This window comes from Rhinoderma darwinii, chromosome 3, assembly GCF_050947455.1.
Source record: "Rhinoderma darwinii isolate aRhiDar2 chromosome 3, aRhiDar2.hap1, whole genome shotgun sequence".
Taxonomy (NCBI): Eukaryota; Metazoa; Chordata; class Amphibia; order Anura; family Rhinodermatidae; genus Rhinoderma; species Rhinoderma darwinii.
This window is the reverse complement of record NC_134689.1, coordinates 260,938,957-260,959,151: the sequence shown is the minus strand read 5'-3', so window position 1 is coordinate 260,959,151 and position 20,195 is coordinate 260,938,957. Positions and strand designations below refer to the sequence as shown.

Sequence of the window (20,195 nt, the reverse complement as noted above, 5' to 3'; positions counted from 1 at the left end):
CAACTCTGTAACAAAAGTGAGCTTCCATGGCCCATACGGGGATCGAACCCGTGACCTTGGCGTTATTAGCACCACGCTCTAACCAATAAAATAATAATAAAATAAACTTGCAATTTTTACTACTCAAAAAGCATTGGACAAATTGCTTTTGTGTTTTCCATTCCACCCCACAAAGAGTTTTCTTTCAGTACATTATATGGTACATTAAATGCTGCCATTAAAAACAAGAACTTGTCTCGCTAAAAACAAGCCCTTATATGACTATGAGGACGGAAAAATAATAAAGTTATGACTATCAGAATACAAAGAGGCAAAATCAAGATATTATTTTTGTCCTTAAGGTTGAAATTGGACCTCTAAGATGATTTCATGCAACAAACTCTGCATTTCTATAAATCACCGGTTAGACCATACATGGAATATTGTGTACAGTTTTGAGCACCTGTGTATGAGAAGGACATTGCTGAACTAGAATGCGTGCAAAGAAGGGAAAGCAAGGTAATTAAAGGACCTCATCACAGACGGGGATTCTTTACTGTAAGAGCAGTTCGACGATTGAACTCTCTGCCACATTGAAAAGAGTTTTTTGGAAAAATATAAAATTTCATCATATTTGTACCAGATTCTGGAGATGGAACTTTGATCCAGGAATTTATTCTAATAGCCATATTTGGAGTAAGGGAGGAATTTTTCCCCTAATGACAAGATTGGAATGCACTCCAAGACAGTTTTTGCCTTCCTCTGGATCAACACGGCAGGTTTATAGGTTGAATTTAATGGACCTTTTTTCAATATTATCAACTATTCAACTCTGTAACAAAAGTGGGCTTCCATGGCGCGTACGGGGATCGAACCCGTGACCTTGGCGTTATTAGCACCACGCTCTAACCAACTGAGCTAACCGGCCACTTTTACACCAAAGATTCACGTCACGTCAGTAGAAAATACATGCAAACGTGTATTCATATTGATATCCTATTAACCTGAATAATAAAATAAACTTCCAATTTTTACTACTCAAAAAGCATTGGACAAATTGCTTTTGTGTTTTCCATTCCACCCCACAAAGAGTTTTCTTCAGTACATTATATGGTACATTAAATGCTGCCATTAAAAACAAGAACTTGTCTCGCTAAAAACAAGCCCTTATATGACTATGAGGACGGAAAAATAATAAAGTTATGACTATCGGAATACAAAGAGGCAAAATCAAGATATTATTTTTGTCCTTAAGGTTGAAATTGGACCTCTAAGATGATTTCATGCAACAAACTCTGCATTTCTATAAATCACCGGTTAGACCATACATGGAATATTGTGTACAGTTTTGAGCACCTGTGTATGAGAAGGACATTGCTGAACTAGAATGCGTGCAAAGAAGGGAAAGCAAGGTAATTAAAGGACCTCATCACAGACGGGGATTCTTTACTGTAAGAGCAGTTCGACGATTGAACTCTCTGCCACATTGAAAAGTGTTTTTTTGAAAAATATAAAATTTCATCATATTTGTACCAGATTCTGGAGATGGAACTTTGATCCAGGAATTTATTCTAATAGCCATATTTGGAGTAAGGGAGGAATTTTTCCCCTAATGACAAGATTGGAATGCACTCCAAGACAGTTTTTGCCTTCCTCTGGATCAACACGGCAGGTTTATAGGTTGAATTTGATGGACCTTTTTTCAATATTATCAACTATTCAACTCTGTAACAAAAGTGGGCTTCCATGGCCCGTACGGGGATCGAACCTGTGACCTTGGCGTTATTAGCACCACGCTCTAACCAACTGAGCTAACCGGCCACTTTTACACCAAAGATTCACGTCACGTCAGTAGAAAATACATGCAAACGTGTATTCATATTGATATCCTATTAACCTGAATAATAAAATAAACTTCCAATTTTTACTACTCAAAAAGCATTGGACAAATTGCTTTTGTGTTTTCCATTCCACCCCACAAAGAGTTTTCTTCAGTACATTATATGGTACATTAAATGCTGCCATTAAAAACAAGAACTTGTCTCGCTAAAAACAAGCCCTTATATGACTATGAGGACGGAAAAATAATAAAGTTATGACTATCGGAATACAAAGAGGCAAAATCAAGATATTATTTTTGTCCTTAAGGTTGAAATTGGACCTCTAAGATGATTTCATGCAACAAACTCTGCATTTCTATAAATCACCGGTTAGACCATACATGGAATATTGTGTACAGTTTTGAGCACCTGTGTATGAGAAGGACATTGCTGAACTAGAATGCGTGCAAAGAAGGGAAAGCAAGGTAATTAAAGGACCTCATCACAGACGGGGATTCTTTACTGTAAGAGCAGTTCGACGATTGAACTCTCTGCCACATTGAAAAGTGTTTTTTTGAAAAATATAAAATGTCATCATATTTGTACCAGATTCTGGAGATGGAACTTTGATCCAGGAATTTATTCTAATAGCCATATTTGGAGTAAGGGAGGAATTTTTCCCCTAATGACAACATTGGAATGCACTCCAAGACAGTTTTTGCCTTCCTCTGGATCAACACGGCAGGTTTATAGGTTGAATTTGATGGACCTTTTTTCAATATTATCAACTATTCAACTCTGTAACAAAAGTGAGCTTCCATGGCCCATACGGGGATCGAACCCGTGACCTTGGCGTTATTAGCACCACGCTCCAACCAACTGAGCTAACCGGCCACATTTACACCAAAGATTCACGTCACGTCAGTAGAAAATACATGCAAACGTGTATTCATATTGATATCCTATTAACCTGAATAATAAAATAAACTTGCAATTTTTACTACTCAAAAAGCATTGGACAAATTGCTTTTGTGTTTTCCATTCCACCCCACAAAGAGTTTTCTTCAGTACATTATATGGTACATTAAATGCTGCCATTAAAAACAAGAACTTGTCTCGCTAAAAACAAGCCCTTATATGACTATGAAGACGGAAAAATAATAAAGTTATGACTATCGGAATACAAAGAGGCAAAATCAAGATATTATTTTTGTCCTTAAGGTTGAAATTGGACCTCTAAGATGATTTCATGCAACAAACTCTGCATTTCTATAAATCACCGGTTAGACCATACATGGAATATTGTGTACAGTTTTGAGCACCTGTGTATGAGAAGGACATTGCTGAACTAGAATGCGTGCAAAGAAGGGAAAGCAAGGTAATTAAAGGACCTCATCACAGACGGGGATTCTTTACTGTAAGAGCAGTTCGACGATTGAACTCTCTGACACATTGAAAAGTGTTTTTTTGAAAAATATAAAATTTCATCATATTTGTACCAGATTCTGGAGATGGAACTTTGATCCAGGAATTTATTCTAATAGCCATATTTGGAGTAAGGGAGGAATTTTTCCCCTAATGACAACATTGGAATGCACTCCAAGACAGTTTTTGCCTTCCTCTGGATCAACACGGCAGGTTTATAGGTTGAATTTGATGGACCTTTTTTCAATATTATCAACTATTCAACTCTGTAACAAGCATGTAACAAAAGTGAGCTTCCATGGCCCATACGGGGACCGAACCCGTGACCTTGGCGTTATTAGCACCACGCTCTAACCAACTGAGCTAACCGGCCACTTTTACACCAAAGATTCACGTCACGTCAGTAGAAAATACATGCAAACGTGTATTCATATTGATATCCTATTAACCTGAATAATAAAATAAACTTGCAATTTTTACTACTCAAAAAGCATTGGACAAATTGCTTTTGTGTTTTCCATTCCACCCCACAAAGAGTTTTCTTCAGTACATTATATGGTACATTAAATGCTGCCATTAAAAACAAGAACTTGTCTCGCTAAAAACAAGCCCTTATATGACTATGAGGACGGAAAAATAATAAAGTTATGACTATCGGAATACAAAGAGGCAAAATCAAGATATTATTTTTGTCCTTAAGGTTGAAATTGGACCTCTAAGATGATTTCATGCAACAAACTCTGCATTTCTATAAATCACCGGTTAGACCATACATGGAATATTGTGTACAGTTTTGAGCACCTGTGTATGAGAAGGACATTGCTGAACTAGAATGCGTGCAAAGAAGGGAAAGCAAGGTAATTAAAGGACCTCATTACAGACGGGGATTCTTTACTGTAAGAGCAGTTCGACGATTGAACTCTCTGCCACATTGAAAAGTGTTTTTTTGAAAAATATAAAATTTCATCATATTTGTACCAGATTCTGGAGATGGAACTTTGATCCAGGAATTTATTCTAATAGCCATATTTGGAGTAAGGGAGGAATTCTTCCCCTAATGACAACATTTGAATGCACTCCAAGACAGTTTTTGCCTTCCTCTGGATCAACACGGCAGGTTTATAGGTTGAATTTGATGGACCTTTTTTCAATATTATCAACTATTCAATAAGCATGTAACAAAAGTGAGCTTCCATGGCCCATACGGGGATCGAACCCGTGACCTTGGCGTTATTAGCACCACACTCTAACCAACTGAGCTAACCGGCCACTTTTACACCAAAGACTCACGTCACGTCAGTAGAAAATACATGCAAACGTGTATTCATATTGATATCCTATTAACCTGAATAATAAAATAAACTTGCAATTTTTACTACTCAAAAAGCATTGGACAAATTGCTTTTGTGTTTTCCATTCCACCCCACAAAGAGTTTTCTTCAGTACATTATATGGTACATTAAATGCTGCCATTAAAAACAAGAACTTGTCTCGCTAAAAACAAGCCCTTATATGACTATGAGGACGGAAAAATAATAAAGTTATGACTATCGGAATACAAAGAGGCAAAATCAAGATATTATTTTTGTCCTTAAGGTTGAAATTGGACCTCTAAGATGATTTCATGCAACAAACTCTGCATTTCTATAAATCACCGGTTAGACCATACATGGAATATTGTGTACAGTTTTGAGCACCTGTGTATGAGAAGGACATTGCTGAACTAGAATGCGTGCAAAGAAGGGAAAGCAAGGTAATTAAAGGACCTCATCACAGACGGGGATTCTTTACTGTAAGAGCAGTTCGACGATTGAACTCTCTGCCACATTGAAAAGTGTTTTTTTGAAAAATATAAAATGTCATCATATTTGTACCAGATTCTGGAGATGGAACTTTGATCCAGGAATTTATTCTAATAGCCATATTTGGAGTAAGGGAGGAATTTTTCCCCTAATGACAACATTGGAATGCACTCCAAGACAGTTTTTGCCTTCCTCTGGATCAACACGGCAGGTTTATAGGTTGAATTTGATGGACCTTTTTTCAATATTATCAACTATTCAACTCTGTAACAAAAGTGAGCTTCCATGGCCCATACGGGGATCGAACCCGTGACCTTGGCGTTATTAGCACCACGCTCTAACCAACTGAGCTAACCGGCCACATTTACACCAAAGATTCACGTCACGTCAGTAGAAAATACATGCAAACGTGTATTCATATTGATATCCTATTAACCTGAATAATAAAATAAACTTGCAATTTTTACTACTCAAAAAGCATTGGACAAATTGCTTTTGTGTTTTCCATTCCACCCCACAAAGAGTTTTCTTCAGTACATTATATGGTACATTAAATGCTGCCATTAAAAACAAGAACTTGTCTCGCTAAAAACAAGCCCTTATATGACTATGAAGACGGAAAAATAATAAAGTTATGACTATCGGAATACAAAGAGGCAAAATCAAGATATTATTTTTGTCCTTAAGGTTGAAATTGGACCTCTAAGATGATTTCATGCAACAAACTCTGCATTTCTATAAATCACCGGTTAGACCATACATGGAATATTGTGTACAGTTTTGAGCACCTGTGTATGAGAAGGACATTGCTGAACTAGAATGCGTGCAAAGAAGGGAAAGCAAGATAATTAAAGGACCTCATCACAGACGGGGATTCTTTACTGTAAGAGCAGTTCGACGATTGAACTCTCTGACACATTGAAAAGTGTTTTTTTGAAAAATATTAAATTTCATCATATTTGTACCAGATTCTGGAGATGGAACTTTGATCCAGGAATTTATTCTAATAGCCATATTTGGAGTAAGGGAGGAATTTTTCCCCTAATGACAACATTGGAATGCACTCCAAGACAGTTTTTGCCTTCCTCTGGATCAACACGGCAGGTTTATAGGTTGAATTTGATGGACCTTTTTTCAATATTATCAACTATTCAACTCTGTAACAAGCATGTAACAAAAGTGAGCTTCCATGGCCCATACGGGGACCAAACCCGTGACCTTGGCGTTATTAGCACCACGCTCTAACCAACTGAGCTAACTGGCCACTTTTACACCAAAGATTCACGTCACGTCAGTAGAAAATACATGCAAACGTGTATTCATATTGATATCCTATTAACCTGAATAATAAAATAAACTTGCAATTTTTACTACTCAAAAAGCATTGGACAAATTGCTTTTGTGTTTTCCATTCCACCCCACAAAGAGTTTTCTTCAGTGCATTATATGGTACATTAAATGCTGCCATTAAAAACAAGAACTTGTCTCGCTAAAAACAAGCCCTTATATGACTATGAGGACGGAAAAATAATAAAGTTATGACTATCGGAATACAAAGAGGCAAAATCAAGATATTATTTTTGTCCTTAAGGTTGAAATTGGACCTCTAAGATGATTTCATGCAACAAACTCTGCATTTCTATAAATCACCGGTTAGACCATACATGGAATATTGTGTACAGTTTTGAGCACCTGTGTATGAGAAGGACATTGCTGAACTAGAATGCGTGCAAAGAAGGGAAAGCAAGGTAATTAAAGGACCTCATTACAGACGGGGATTCTTTACTGTAAGAGCAGTTCGACGATTGAACTCTCTGCCACATTGAAAAGTGTTTTTTTGAAAAATATAAAATGTCATCATATTTGTACCAGATTCTGGAGATGGAACTTTGATCCAGGAATTTATTCTAATAGCCATATTTGGAGTAAGGGAGGAATTTTTCGCCTAATGACAACATTGGAATGCACTCCAAGACAGTTTTTGCCTTCCTCTGGATCAACACGGCAGGTTTATAGGTTGAATTTGATGGACCTTTTTTCAATATTATCAACTATTCAACTCTGTAACAAGCATGTAACAAAAGTGAGCTTCCATGGCCCGTACAGGGATCGAACCCGTGAACTTGGCGTTATTAGCAACACGCTCTAACCAACTGAGCTAACCAGCCACTTTTACACCAAAGATTCACGTCACGTCAGTAGAAAATACATGCAAACGTGTATTCATATTGATATCCTATTAACCTGAATAATAAAATAAACTTGCAATTTTTACTACTCAAAAAGCATTGGACAAATTGCTTTTGTGTTTTCCATTCCACCCCACAAAGAGTTTTATTTCAGTACATTATATGGTACATTAAATGCTGCCATTAAAAACAAGAACTTGTCTCGCTAAAAACAAGCCCTTATATGACTATGAGGACGGAAAAATAATAAAGTTATGACTATCGGAATACAAAGAGGCAAAATCAAGATATTATTTTTGTCCTTAAGGTTGAAATTGGACCTCTAAGATGATTTCATGCAACAAACTCTGCATTTCTATAAATCACCGGTTAGACCATACATGGAATATTGTGTACAGTTTTGAGCACCTGTGTATGAGAAGGACATTGCTGAACTAGAATGCGTGCAAAGAAGGGAAAGCAAGGTAATTAAAGGACCTCATCACAGACGGGGATTCTTTACTGTAAGAGCAATTCGACGATTGAACTCTCTGCCACATTGAAAAGTGTTTTTTTGAAAAATATAAAATGTCATCATATTTGTACCAGATTCTGGAGATGGAACTTTGATCCAGGAATTTATTCTAATAGCCATATTTGGCGTAAGGGAGGAATTTTTCCCCTAATGACAACATTGGAATGCACTCCAAGACAGTTTTTGCCTTCCTCTGGATCAACACGGCAGGTTTATAGGTTGAATTTGATGGACCTTTTTTCAATATTATCAACTATTCAATTCTGTAACAAGCATGTAACAAAAGGGAGCTTCCATGGCCCGTATGGGGATCAAACCCGTGACCTTGGCGTTATTAGCACCACGCTCTAACCAACTGAGCTAACCAGCCACTTTTACACCAAAGATTCACGTCACGTCAGTAGAAAATACATGCAAACGTGTATTCATATTGATATCCTAATAACCTGAATAATAAAATAAACTTGCAATTTTTACTACTCAAAAAGCATTGGACAAATTGCTTTTGTGTTTTCCATTCCACCCCACAAAGAGTTTTATTTCAGTACATTATATGGTACATTAAATACTGCCATTAAAAACAAGAACTTGTCTCGCTAAAAACAAGCCCTTATATGACTATGAGGACGGAAAAATAATAAAGTTATGACTATCGGAATACAAAGAGGCAAAATCAAGATATTATTTTTGTCCTTAAGGTTGAAATTGGACCTCTAAGATGATTTCATGCAACAAACTCTGCATTTCTATAAATCACCGGTTAGACCATACATGGAATATTGTGTACAGTTTTGAGCACCTGTGTATGAGAAGGACATTGCTGAACTAGAATGCGTGCAAAGAAGGGAAAGCAAGGTAATTAAAGGACCTCATCACAGACGGGGATTCTTTACTATAAGAGCAGTTCGACGATTGAACTCTCTGCCACATTGAAAAGTGTTTTTTTGAAAAATATAAAATGTCATCATATTTGTACCAGATTCTGGAGATGGAACTTTGATCCAGGAATTTATTCTAATAGCCATATTTGGAGTAAGGGAGGAATTTTTCCCCTAATGACAACATTGGAATGCACTCCAAGACAGTTTTTGCCTTCCTCTGGATCAACACGGCAGGTTTATAGGTTGAATTTGATGGACCTTTTTTCAATATTATCAACTATTCAACTCTGTAACAAGCATGTAACAAAAGTGAGCTTCCATGGCCCGTATGGAGATCGAACCCGTGACCTTGGCGTTATTAGCACCACGCTCTAACCAACTGAGCTAACCGGCCACTTTTACACCAAAGATTCACGTCACGTCAGTAGAAAATACATGCAAACGTGTATTCATATTGATATCCTATTAACCTGAATAATAAAATAAACTTGCAATTTTTACTACTCAAAAAGCATTGGACAAATTGCTTTTGTGTTTTCCATTCTACCCCACAAAGAGTTTTATTTCAGTACATTATATGGTACATTAAATGCTGCCATTAAAAACAAGAACTTGTCTCGCTAAAAACAAGCCCTTATATGACTATGAGGACGGAAAAATAATAAAGTTATGACTATCGGAATACAAAGAGGCAAAATCAAGATATTATTTTTGTCCTTAAGGTTGAAATTGGACCTCTAACATGATTTCATGCAACAAACTCTGCATTTCTATAAATCACCGGTTAGACCATACATGGAATATTGTGTACAGTTTTGAGCACCTGTGTATGAGAAGGACATTGCTGAACTAGAATGCGTGCAAAGAAGGGAAAGCAAGGTAATTAAAGGACCTCATCACAGACGGGGATTCTTTACTGTAAGAGCAGTTCGACGATTGAACTCTCTGCCACATTGAAAAGTGTTTTTTTGAAAAATATAAAATGTCATCATATTTGTACCAGATTCTGGAGATGGAACTTTGATCCAGGAATTTATTCTAATAGCCATATTTGGAGTAAGGGAGGAATGTTTCCCCTAATGACAACATTGGAATGCACTCCAAGACAGTTTTTGCCTTCCTCTGGATCAACACGGCAGGTTTATAGGTTGAATTTGATGGACCTTTTTTCAATATTATCAACTATTCAACTCTGTAACAAGCATGTAACAAAAGTGAGCTTCCATGGCCCGTATGGAGATCGAACCCGTGACCTTGGCGTTATTAGCACCACGCTCTAACCAACTGAGCTAACCGGCCACTTTTACACCAAAGATTCACGTCACGTCAGTAGAAAATACATGCAAACGTGTATTCATATTGATATCCTATTAACCTGAATAATAAAATAAACTTGCAATTTTTACTACTCAAAAAGCATTGGACAAATTGCTTTTGTGTTTTCCATTCCACCCCACAAAGAGTTTTATTTCAGTACATTATATGGTACATTAAATACTGCCATTAAAAACAAGAACTTGTCTCGCTAAAAACAAGCCCTTATATGACTATGAGGACGGAAAAATAATAAAGTTATGACTATCGGAATACAAAGAGGCAAAATCAAGATATTATTTTTGTCCTTAAGGTTGAAATTGGACCTCTAACATGATTTCATGCAACAAACTCTGCATTTCTATAAATCACCGGTTAGACCATACATGGAATATTGTGTACAGTTTTGAGCACCTGTGTATGAGAAGGACATTGCTGAACTAGAATGCGTGCAAAGAAGGGAAAGCAAGGTAATTAAAGGACCTCATCACAGACGGGGATTCTTTACTGTAAGAGCAGTTCGACGATTGAACTCTCTGCCACATTGAAAAGTGTTTTTTTGAAAAATATAAAATGTCATCATATTTGTACCAGATTCTGGAGATGGAACTTTGATCCAGGAATTTATTCTAATAGCCATATTTGGAGTAAGGGAGGAATTTTTCCCCTAATGACAACATTGGAATGCACTCCAAGACAGTTTTTGCCTTCCTCTGGATCAACACGGCAGGTTTATAGGTTGAATTTGATGGACCTTTTTTCAATATTATCAACTATTCAACTCTGTAACAAGCATGTAACAAAAGTGAGCTTCCATGGCCCGTATGGAGATCGAACCCGTGACCTTGGCGTTATTAGCACCACGCTCTAACCAACTGAGCTAACCGGCCACTTTTACACCAAAGATTCACGTCACGTCAGTAGAAAATACATGCAAACGTGTATTCATATTGATATCCTATTAACCTGAATAATAAAATAAACTTGCAATTTTTACTACTCAAAAAGCATTGGACAAATTGCTTTTGTGTTTTCCATTCCACCCCACAAAGAGTTTTATTTCAGTACATTATATGGTACATTAAATGCTGCCATTAAAAACAAGAACTTGTCTCGCTAAAAACAAGCCCTTATATGACTATGAGGACGGAAAAATAATAAAGTTATGACTATCGGAATACAAAGAGGCAAAATCAAGATATTATTTTTGTCCTTAAGGTTGAAATTGGACCTCTAAGATGATTTCATGCAACAAACTCTGCATTTCTATAAATCACCGGTTAGACCATACATGGAATATTGTGTACAGTTTTGAGCACCTGTGTATGAAAAGGACATTGCTGAACTAGAATGCGTGCAAAGAAGGGAAAGCAAGGTAATTAAAGGACCTCATCACAGACGGGGATTCTTTACTGTAAGAGCAGTTCGACGATTGAACTCTCTGCCACATTGAAAAGTGTTTTTTTGAAAAATATAAAATGTCATCATATTTGTACCAGATTCTGGAGATGGAACTTTGATCCAGGAATTTATTCTAATAGCCATATTTGGCGTAAGGGAGGAATTTTTCCCCTAATGACAACATTGGAATGCACTCCAAGACAGTTTTTGCCTTCCTCTGGATCAACACGGCAGGTTTATAGGTTGAATTTGATGGACCTTTTTTCAATATTATCAACTATTCAATTCTGTAACAAGCATGTAACAAAAGGGAGCTTCCATGGCCCGTATGGGGATCAAACCCGTGACCTTGGCGTTATTAGCACCACGCTCTAACCAACTGAGCTAACCGGCCACTTTTACACCAAAGATTCACGTCACGTCAGTAGAAAATACATGCAAACGTGTATTCATATTGATATCCTAATAACCTGAATAATAAAATAAACTTGCAATTTTTACTACTCAAAAAGCATTGGACAAATTGCTTTTGTGTTTTCCATTCCACCCCACAAAGAGTTTTATTTCAGTACATTATATGGTACATTAAATACTGCCATTAAAAACAAGAACTTGTCTCGCTAAAAACAAGCCCTTATATGACTATGAGGACGGAAAAATAATAAAGTTATGACTATCGGAATACAAAGAGGCAAAATCAAGATATTATTTTTGTCCTTAAGGTTGAAATTGGACCTCTAAGATGATTTCATGCAACAAACTCTGCATTTCTATAAATCACCGGTTAGACCATACATGGAATATTGTGTACAGTTTTGAGCACCTGTGTATGAGAAGGACATTGCTGAACTAGAATGCGTGCAAAGAAGGGAAAGCAAGGTAATTAAAGGACCTCATCACAGACGGGGATTCTTTACTATAAGAGCAGTTCGACGATTGAACTCTCTGCCACATTGAAAAGTGTTTTTTTGAAAAATATAAAATGTCATCATATTTGTACCAGATTCTGGAGATGGAACTTTGATCCAGGAATTTATTCTAATAGCCATATTTGGAGTAAGGGAGGAATGTTTCCCCTAATGACAACATTGGAATGCACTCCAAGACAGTTTTTGCCTTCCTCTGGATCAACACGGCAGGTTTATAGGTTGAATTTGATGGACCTTTTTTCAATATTATCAACTATTCAACTCTGTAACAAGCATGTAACAAAAGTGAGCTTCCATGGCCCGTATGGAGATCGAACCCGTGACCTTGGCGTTATTAGCACCACGCTCTAACCAACTGAGCTAACCGGCCACTTTTACACCAAAGATTCACGTCACGTCAGTAGAAAATACATGCAAACGTGTATTCATATTGATATCCTATTAACCTGAATAATAAAATAAACTTGCAATTTTTACTACTCAAAAAGCATTGGACAAATTGCTTTTGTGTTTTCCATTCTACCCCACAAAGAGTTTTATTTCAGTACATTATATGGTACATTAAATGCTGCCATTAAAAACAAGAACTTGTCTCGCTAAAAACAAGCCCTTATATGACTATGAGGACGGAAAAATAATAAAGTTATGACTATCGGAATACAAAGAGGCAAAATCAAGATATTATTTTTGTCCTTAAGGTTGAAATTGGACCTCTAACATGATTTCATGCAACAAACTCTGCATTTCTATAAATCACCGGTTAGACCATACATGGAATATTGTGTACAGTTTTGAGCACCTGTGTATGAGAAGGACATTGCTGAACTAGAAAGCGTGCAAAGAAGGGAAAGCAAGGTAATTAAAGGACCTCATCACAGATGGGGATTCTTTACTGTAAGAGCAGTTCGACGATTGAACTCTCTGCCACATTGAAAAGTGTTTTTTTGAAAAATATAAAATGTCATCATATTTGTACCAGATTCTGGAGATGGAACTTTGATCCAGGAATTTATTCTAATAGCCATATTTGGAGTAAGGGAGGAATTTTTCCCCTAATGACAACATTGGAATGCACTCCAAGACAGTTTTTGCCTTCCTCTGGATCAACACGGCAGGTTTATAGGTTGAATTTGATGGACCTTTTTTCAATATTATCAACTATTCAACTCTGTAACAAGCATGTAACAAAAGTGAGCTTCCATGGCCCGTATGGAGATCGAACCCGTGACCTTGGCGTTATTAGCACCACGCTCTAACCAACTGAGCTAACCGGCCACTTTTACACCAAAGATTCACGTCACGTCAGTAGAAAATACATGCAAACGTGTATTCATATTGATATCCTATTAACCTGAATAATAAAATAAACTTGCAATTTTTACTACTCAAAAAGCATTGGACAAATTGCTTTTGTGTTTTCCATTCCACCCCACAAAGAGTTTTATTTCAGTACATTATATGGTACATTAAATGCTGCCATTAAAAACAAGAACTTGTCTCGCTAAAAACAAGCCCTTATATGACTATGAGGACGGAAAAATAATAAAGTTATGACTATCGGAATACAAAGAGGCAAAATCAAGATATTATTTTTGTCCTTAAGGTTGAAATTGGACCTCTAAGATGATTTCATGCAACAAACTCTGCATTTCTATAAATCACCGGTTAGACCATACATGGAATATTGTGTACAGTTTTGAGCACCTGTGTATGAAAAGGACATTGCTGAACTAGAATGCGTGCAAAGAAGGGAAAGCAAGGTAATTAAAGGACCTCATCACAGACGGGGATTCTTTACTGTAAGAGCAGTTCGACGATTGAACTCTCTGCCACATTGAAAAGTGTTTTTTTGAAAAATATAAAATGTCATCATATTTGTACCAGATTCTGGAGATGGAACTTTGATCCAGGAATTTATTCTAATAGCCATATTTGGCGTAAGGGAGGAATTTTTCCCCTAATGACAACATTGGAATGCACTCCAAGACAGTTTTTGCCTTCCTCTGGATCAACACGGCAGGTTTATAGGTTGAATTTGATGGACCTTTTTTCAATATTATCAACTATTCAATTCTGTAACAAGCATGTAACAAAAGGGAGCTTCCATGGCCCGTATGGGGATCAAACCCGTGACCTTGGCGTTATTAGCACCACGCTCTAACCAACTGAGCTAACCGGCCACTTTTACACCAAAGATTCACGTCACGTCAGTAGAAAATACATGCAAACGTGTATTCATATTGATATCCTATTAACCTGAATAATAAAATAAACTTGCAATTTTTACTACTCAAAAAGCATTGGACAAATTGCTTTTGTGTTTTCCATTCTACCCCACAAAGAGTTTTATTTCAGTACATTATATGGTACATTAAATGCTGCCATTAAAAACAAGAACTTGTCTCGCTAAAAACAAGCCCTTATATGACTATGAGGACGGAAAAATAATAAAGTTATGACTATCGGAATACAAAGAGGCAAAATCAAGATATTATTTTTGTCCTTAAGGTTGAAATTGGACCTCTAACATGATTTCATGCAACAAACTCTGCATTTCTATAAATCACCGGTTAGACCATACATGGAATATTGTGTACAGTTTTGAGCACCTGTGTATGAGAAGGACATTGCTGAACTAGAATGCGTGCAAAGAAGGGAAAGCAAGGTAATTAAAGGACCTCATCACAGACGGGGATTCTTTACTGTAAGAGCAGTTCGACGATTGAACTCTCTGCCACATTGAAAAGTGTTTTTTTGAAAAATATAAAATGTCATCATATTTGTACCAGATTCTGGAGATGGAACTTTGATCCAGGAATTTATTCTAATAGCCATATTTGGAGTAAGGGAGGAATGTTTCCCCTAATGACAACATTGGAATGCACTCCAAGACAGTTTTTGCCTTCCTCTGGATCAACACGGCAGGTTTATAGGTTGAATTTGATGGACCTTTTTTCAATATTATCAACTATTCAACTCTGTAACAAGCATGTAACAAGCATGTAACAAAAGTGAGCTTCCATGGCCCGTATGGAGATCGAACCCGTGACCTTGGCGTTATTAGCACCACGCTCTAACCAACTGAGCTAACCGGCCACTTTTACACCAAAGATTCACGTCACGTCAGTAGAAAATACATGCAAACGTGTATTCATATTGATATCCTATTAACCTGAATAATAAAATAAACTTGCAATTTTTACTACTCAAAAAGCATTGGACAAATTGCTTTTGTGTTTTCCATTCTACCCCACAAAGAGTTTTATTTCAGTACATTATATGGTACATTAAATGCTGCCATTAAAAACAAGAACTTGTCTCGCTAAAAACAAGCCCTTATATGACTATGAGGACGGAAAAATAATAAAGTTATGACTATCGGAATACAAAGAGGCAAAATCAAGATATTATTTTTGTCCTTAAGGTTGAAATTGGACCTCTAACATGATTTCATGCAACAAACTCTGCATTTCTATAAATCACCGGTTAGACCATACATGGAATATTGTGTACAGTTTTGAGCACCTGTGTATGAGAAGGACATTGCTGAACTAGAATGCGTGCAAAGAAGGGAAAGCAAGGTAATTAAAGGACCTCATCACAGACGGGGATTCTTTACTGTAAGAGCAGTTCGACGATTGAACTCTCTGCCACATTGAAAAGTGTTTTTTTGAAAAATATAAAATGTCATCATATTTGTACCAGATTCTGGAGATGGAACTTTGATCCAGGAATTTATTCTAATAGCCATATTTGGAGTAAGGGAGGAATTTTTCCCCTAATGACAACATTGGAATGCACTCCAAGACAGTTTTTGCCTTCCTCTGGATCAACACGGCAGGTTTATAGGTTGAATTTGATGGACCTTTTTTCAATATTATCAACTATTCAACTCTGTAACAAGCATGTAACAAGCATGTAACAAAAGTGAGCTTCCATGGCCCGTATGGAGATCGAACCCGTGACCTTGGCGTTATTAGCACCACGCTCTAACCAACTGAGCTAACCGGCCACTTTTACACCAAAGATTCACGTCACGTCAGTAGAAAATACATGCAAACGTGTATTCATATTGATATCCTATTAACCTGAATAATAAAATAAACTTGCAATTTTTACTACTCAAAAAGCATTGGACAAATTGCTTTTGTGTTTTCCATTCTACCCCACAAAGAGTTTTATTTCAGTACATTATATGGTACATTAAATGCTGCCATTAAAAACAAGAACTTGTCTCGCTAAAAACAAGCCCTTATATGACTATGAGGACGGAAAAATAATAAAGTTATGACTATCGGAATACAAAGAGGCAAAATCAAGATATTATTTTTGTCCTTAAGGTTGAAATTGGACCTCTAACATGATTTCATGCAACAAACTCTGCATTTCTATAAATCACCGGTTAGACCATACATGGAATATTGTGTACAGTTTTGAGCACCTGTGTATGAGAAGGACATTGCTGAACTAGAATGCGTGCAAAGAAGGGAAAGCAAGGTAATTAAAGGACCTCATCACAGACGGGGATTCTTTACTGTAAGAGCAGTTCGACGATTGAACTCTCTGCCACATTGAAAAGTGTTTTTTTGAAAAATATAAAATGTCATCATATTTGTACCAGATTCTGGAGATGGAACTTTGATCCAGGAATTTATTCTAATAGCCATATTTGGAGTAAGGGAGGAATTTTTCCCCTAATGACAACATTGGAATGCACTCCAAGACAGTTTTTGCCTTCCTCTGGATCAACACGGCAGGTTTATAGGTTGAATTTGATGGACCTTTTTTCAATATTATCAACTATTCAACTCTGTAACAAAAGTGAGCTTCAATGGCCCATACGGGGATCGAACCCGTGACCCTGGCGTTATTAGCACCACGCTCTAACCAACTGAGCTAACCGGCCACACTTACACCAAAGATTCACGTCACGTCAGTAGAAAATACATGCAAACGTGTATTCATATTGATATCCTATTAACCTGAATAATAAAATAAACTTGCAATTTTTACTACTCAAAAAGCATTGGACAAATTGCTTTTGTGTTTTCCATTCTACCCCACAAAGAGTTTTATTTCAGTACATTATATGGTACATTAAATGCTGCCATTAAAAACAAGAACTTGTCTCGCTAAAAACAAGCCCTTATATGACTATGAGGACGGAAAAATAATAAAGTTATGACTATCGGAATACAAAGAGGCAAAATCAAGATATTATTTTTGTCCTTAAGGTTGAAATTGGACCTCTAACATGATTTCATGCAACAAACTCTGCATTTCTATAAATCACCGGTTAGACCATACATGGAATATTGTGTACAGTTTTGAGCACCTGTGTATGAGAAGGACATTGCTGAACTAGAATGCGTGCAAAGAAGGGAAAGCAAGGTAATTAAAGGACCTCATCACAGACGGGGATTCTTTACTGTAAGAGCAGTTCGACGATTGAACTCTCTGCCACATTGAAAAGTGTTTTTTTGAAAAATATAAAATGTCATCATATTTGTACCAGATTCTGGAGATGGAACTTTGATCCAGGAATTTATTCTAATAGCCATATTTGGAGTAAGGGAGGAATGTTTCCCCTAATGACAACATTGGAATGCACTCCAAGACAGTTTTTGCCTTCCTCTGGATCAACACGGCAGGTTTATAGGTTGAATTTGATGGACCTTTTTTCAATATTATCAACTATTCAACTCTGTAACAAGCATGTAACAAGCATGTAACAAAAGTGAGCTTCCATGGCCCGTATGGAGATCGAACCCGTGACCTTGGCGTTATTAGCACCACGCTCTAACCAACTGAGCTAACCGGCCACTTTTACACCAAAGATTCACGTCACGTCAGTAGAAAATACATGCAAACGTGTATTCATATTGATATCCTATTAACCTGAATAATAAAATAAACTTGCAATTTTTACTACTCAAAAAGCATTGGACAAATTGCTTTTGTGTTTTCCATTCTACCCCACAAAGAGTTTTATTTCAGTACATTATATGGTACATTAAATGCTGCCATTAAAAACAAGAACTTGTCTCGCTAAAAACAAGCCCTTATATGACTATGAGGACGGAAAAATAATAAAGTTATGACTATCGGAATACAAAGAGGCAAAATCAAGATATTATTTTTGTCCTTAAGGTTGAAATTGGACCTCTAACATGATTTCATGCAACAAACTCTGCATTTCTATAAATCACCGGTTAGACCATACATGGAATATTGTGTACAGTTTTGAGCACCTGTGTATGAGAAGGACATTGCTGAACTAGAATGCGTGCAAAGAAGGGAAAGCAAGGTAATTAAAGGACCTCATCACAGACGGGGATTCTTTACTGTAAGAGCAGTTCGACGATTGAACTCTCTGCCACATTGAAAAGTGTTTTTTTGAAAAATATAAAATGTCATCATATTTGTACCAGATTCTGGAGATGGAACTTTGATCCAGGAATTTATTCTAATAGCCATATTTGGAGTAAGGGAGGAATTTTTCCCCTAATGACAACATTGGAATGCACTCCAAGACAGTTTTTGCCTTCCTCTGGATCAACACGGCAGGTTTATAGGTTGAATTTGATGGACCTTTTTTCAATATTATCAACTATTCAACTCTGTAACAAGCATGTAACAAGCATGTAACAAAAGTGAGCTTCCATGGCCCGTATGGAGATCGAACCCGTGACCTTGGCGTTATTAGCACCACGCTCTAACCAACTGAGCTAACCGGCCACTTTTACACCAAAGATTCACGTCACGTCAGTAGAAAATACATGCAAACGTGTATTCATATTGATATCCTATTAACCTGAATAATAAAATAAACTTGCAATTTTTACTACTCAAAAAGCATTGGACAAATTGCTTTTGTGTTTTCCATTCTACCCCACAAAGAGTTTTATTTCAGTACATTATATGGTACATTAAATGCTGCCATTAAAAACAAGAACTTGTCTCGCTAAAAACAAGCCCTTATATGACTATGAGGACGGAAAAATAATAAAGTTATGACTATCGGAATACAAAGAGGCAAAATCAAGATATTATTTTTGTCCTTAAGGTTGAAATTGGACCTCTAACATGATTTCATGCAACAAACTCTGCATTTCTATAAATCACCGGTTAGACCATACATGGAATATTGTGTACAGTTTTGAGCACCTGTGTATGAGAAGGACATTGCTGAACTAGAATGCGTGCAAAGAAGGGAAAGCAAGGTAATTAAAGGACCTCATCACAGACGGGGATTCTTTACTGTAAGAGCAGTTCGACGATTGAACTCTCTGCCACATTGAAAAGTGTTTTTTTGAAAAATATAAAATGTCATCATATTTGTACCAGATTCTGGAGATGGAACTTTGATCCAGGAATTTATTCTAATAGCCATATTTGGAGTAAGGGAGGAATTTTTCCCCTAATGACAACATTGGAATGCACTCCAAGACAGTTTTTGCCTTCCTCTGGATCAACACGGCAGGTTTATAGGTTGAATTTGATGGACCTTTTTTCAATATTATCAACTATTCAACTCTGTAACAAAAGTGAGCTTCAATGGCCCATACGGGGATCGAACCCGTGACCCTGGCGTTATTAGCACCACGCTCTAACCAACTGAGCTAACCGGCCACACTTACACCAAAGATTCACGTCACGTCAGTAGAAAATACATGCAAACGTGTATTCATATTGATATCCTATTAACCTGAATAATAAAATAAACTTGCAATTTTTACTACTCAAAAAGCATTGGACAAATTGCTTTTGTGTTTTCCATTCCACCCCACAAAGAGTTTTCTTCAGTACATTATATGGTACATTAAATGCTGCCATTAAAAACAAGAACTTGTCTCGCTAAAAACAAGCCCTTTTATGACTATGAAGACGGAAAAATAATAAAGTTATGACTATCGGAATACAAAGAGGCAAAATCAAGAT

At 36.8% G+C, this 20,195-nt stretch overlaps 4 non-coding genes across 4 annotated transcripts; all 4 read right to left on the bottom strand.

Moving 5' to 3' along the window:
- Nucleotides 1-4,419: 4,419 nt before the first annotated feature.
- Nucleotides 4,420-4,493, bottom strand: TRNAI-AAU (transfer RNA isoleucine (anticodon AAU)). Its single transcript has one exon. It is a non-coding gene; the product is annotated as a tRNA-Ile (tRNA).
- An 819-nt stretch (nucleotides 4,494-5,312) lies between these two features.
- Nucleotides 5,313-5,386, bottom strand: TRNAI-AAU (transfer RNA isoleucine (anticodon AAU)). The gene has a single exon. It is a non-coding gene; the product is annotated as a tRNA-Ile (tRNA).
- An 11,700-nt stretch (nucleotides 5,387-17,086) lies between these two features.
- TRNAI-AAU (transfer RNA isoleucine (anticodon AAU)) lies at nucleotides 17,087-17,160 on the bottom strand. The gene has a single exon. It is a non-coding gene; the product is annotated as a tRNA-Ile (tRNA).
- A 2,652-nt stretch (nucleotides 17,161-19,812) lies between these two features.
- TRNAI-AAU (transfer RNA isoleucine (anticodon AAU)) lies at nucleotides 19,813-19,886 on the bottom strand. Its single transcript has one exon. It is a non-coding gene; the product is annotated as a tRNA-Ile (tRNA).
- Nucleotides 19,887-20,195: the final 309 nt, after the last annotated feature.